The sequence below is a fragment of the Sinocyclocheilus rhinocerous genome, unplaced genomic scaffold, assembly GCF_001515625.1.
Source record: "Sinocyclocheilus rhinocerous isolate Xijiao unplaced genomic scaffold, SAMN03320098_v1.1 scaffold1202, whole genome shotgun sequence".
Lineage (NCBI taxonomy): Eukaryota > Metazoa > Chordata > Actinopteri > Cypriniformes > Cyprinidae > Sinocyclocheilus > Sinocyclocheilus rhinocerous.
The window spans coordinates 377368-379380 of NW_015657483.1; the positions used below are offsets into that span (position 1 = coordinate 377368).

At 54.5% G+C, this 2013-nt stretch overlaps 1 protein-coding gene across 1 annotated transcript in view; it reads right to left on the reverse strand.

The window, feature by feature from the left end:
• LOC107721020 (receptor tyrosine-protein kinase erbB-4-like) overlaps positions 1-2013 on the reverse strand; it is a 344542-nt gene that overhangs the window by 229282 nt on the left and 113247 nt on the right. The gene's annotated exons all lie outside the window — the stretch shown is intronic.

Below are 2013 nucleotides of genomic sequence, written 5' to 3' on the forward strand. Positions count from 1 at the left end.
CCAGAGGCCGTTAAAGAGCTCAGGCGAGCTACTGACTTGGCGCTTAGGGCTACCAAGCACACGGCTCGGGCAGTGGGCAGGTCCATGGCAGGTTTAGTGTCAGCTGAGCGCCATCTTTGGCTCACTCTCACTGACATTAAGGAGAAGGACAGGACTTTTCTTTTGGGCGCCCCCATTTCTAGTGACGGTCTGTTCGGGGATTCGGTCACGACTGTCGTGGAGAAGTTTCGAGCAGCGAAACAGCAGTCCGCCGCGTTTCGTCAGCTCATCCCGCGCAGGGCTAGGGAAGTAGAGCGTCAACCACCTGCGGCTCGTTCATGCTCATCCTCTTTGCAGCACCCTCGCGAGGTCCAGCGGCATGAGCCGTCGCCTAAGTTACCCCCTCGTAAGGACTGGGGTTCTAGGTCTCGCCCACCTGCTCAGCCACGGCAATGCAAGTGGTTAGACCAGAGTTCGACGGCCAAGGCCTCTCGTTCTCAGGCTCCTAATAGCAGTTCCTGATTCCTCTGCTCGTCTTCAGAGGCCAGGCCCTCCTTTAGAGAGTGTGGACGAACCTCACAAGCATATTCGCCTCTCTCGTTGTGGCCTCCTGACTCAGATCTTGACGGTCCCGCCGCGTGGAGACACCTGCCCGATGTCTCACGATGGGTACTACGCACCGTTCGACACGGTTACACCATCCAGTTTCGGAAAGGGTCACCTCCTTTCAGCGGGGTTCTTCCTACGACGGTACATCCTGAGGAGGCCTCGATTTTAAGTCAGGAGATCGTGTCACTCCTAGAGAAAGAGGATATAAAGGAGATACTCCCCACTCAGATTCAGATTCAGAGTCAGGCTTCTACAGACGGTATTTTGTTGTGCCCAAAAAAGATGGTGGTTCGGAAGTTCCTCAGGTTTGCTTTCAAGGGCAAAGCGTACCAATATTGTGTTCTTCCATTTGGACTAGCTTTGGCTCCTCGAATGTTTACAAAATGTATGGATGCAGCTCTGGCCCCGTTGCGGCTCCAGGGCGTCCGGATTTTGAACTACCTGGACGATTAGATAATATTAGCTCAATCTCAGGATCAGGCACAGACACATCGAGATCTGGTACTCGATCATCTGAGGAGCCTAGGGTTACAGACGAACCTACAAAAGAGTGTCCTGCTGCCGTGTCAGCAAACAACCTTTCTGGGGGTGGACTTGGACTCTTGCACGATGCGGGCACGACTGTCTCCCGCACGTGTGCAGTCAATACAGACCTGTCTAGGTCAGTTCAAGACAGAGCGCCTAGTACACGTAGGCTTGTGTCTCAGGCTGTTGGGTCTGATGGCGGCGGCGCCCCCTGTAGTTCAGTTGGGCCTGCTCCACATGCGACCGTTTCAGTGGTGGACCAAGAGCCAGAACATTTCACATCACTGTCATCCGCTTCGCAGAATTACGGTGACACGCAAGGGCTTTCGTGCTCTAAGACCGTGGATGAGACCCCAGTTCCTTCAAGAGGGAATCCAGATGGGGACGTTGTGTCGCCGCAAGAAGTTCACTACGGACGCGTCCCTTATGGGCTGGGGAGCGGTCCATCAAGGACGTCCAGTCGGTGGAGTCTGGACAGAGGTACATCGAGACTGGCACATAAATCGTTTTGAGATGCTAGCGGTCCTCCTGGCTCTCAAACTGTTTTTACCCCAGTTGAGGGGTTATCACGTGTTAGTCAGGACGGACAACACGGCAGTTGTGTCGTACCTCAATCATCAAGGAGGATTACGTTCTCGCCCCCTGTGCAGGCTGGTGAGGCGTGTTCTTCTCTGGGCTCAGACAAAGCTCCTGTCGATCAGAGTAGTCCATATCCCAGGTTGCCTGAACTCAGGAGCGGACCTGCTCTCAAGACAGAGTCTGCAGGATGGGGAGTGGAGATTGCACCCCCAGGTGGTGGATCTTATATGGCAGAGGTTCAGCCGAGCGAAAGTGGACTTTTTTGCTTCGAGCATGAATACACACTGCCCGCTTTGGTTTTCCCTGTCTCCCCCGTCGCCT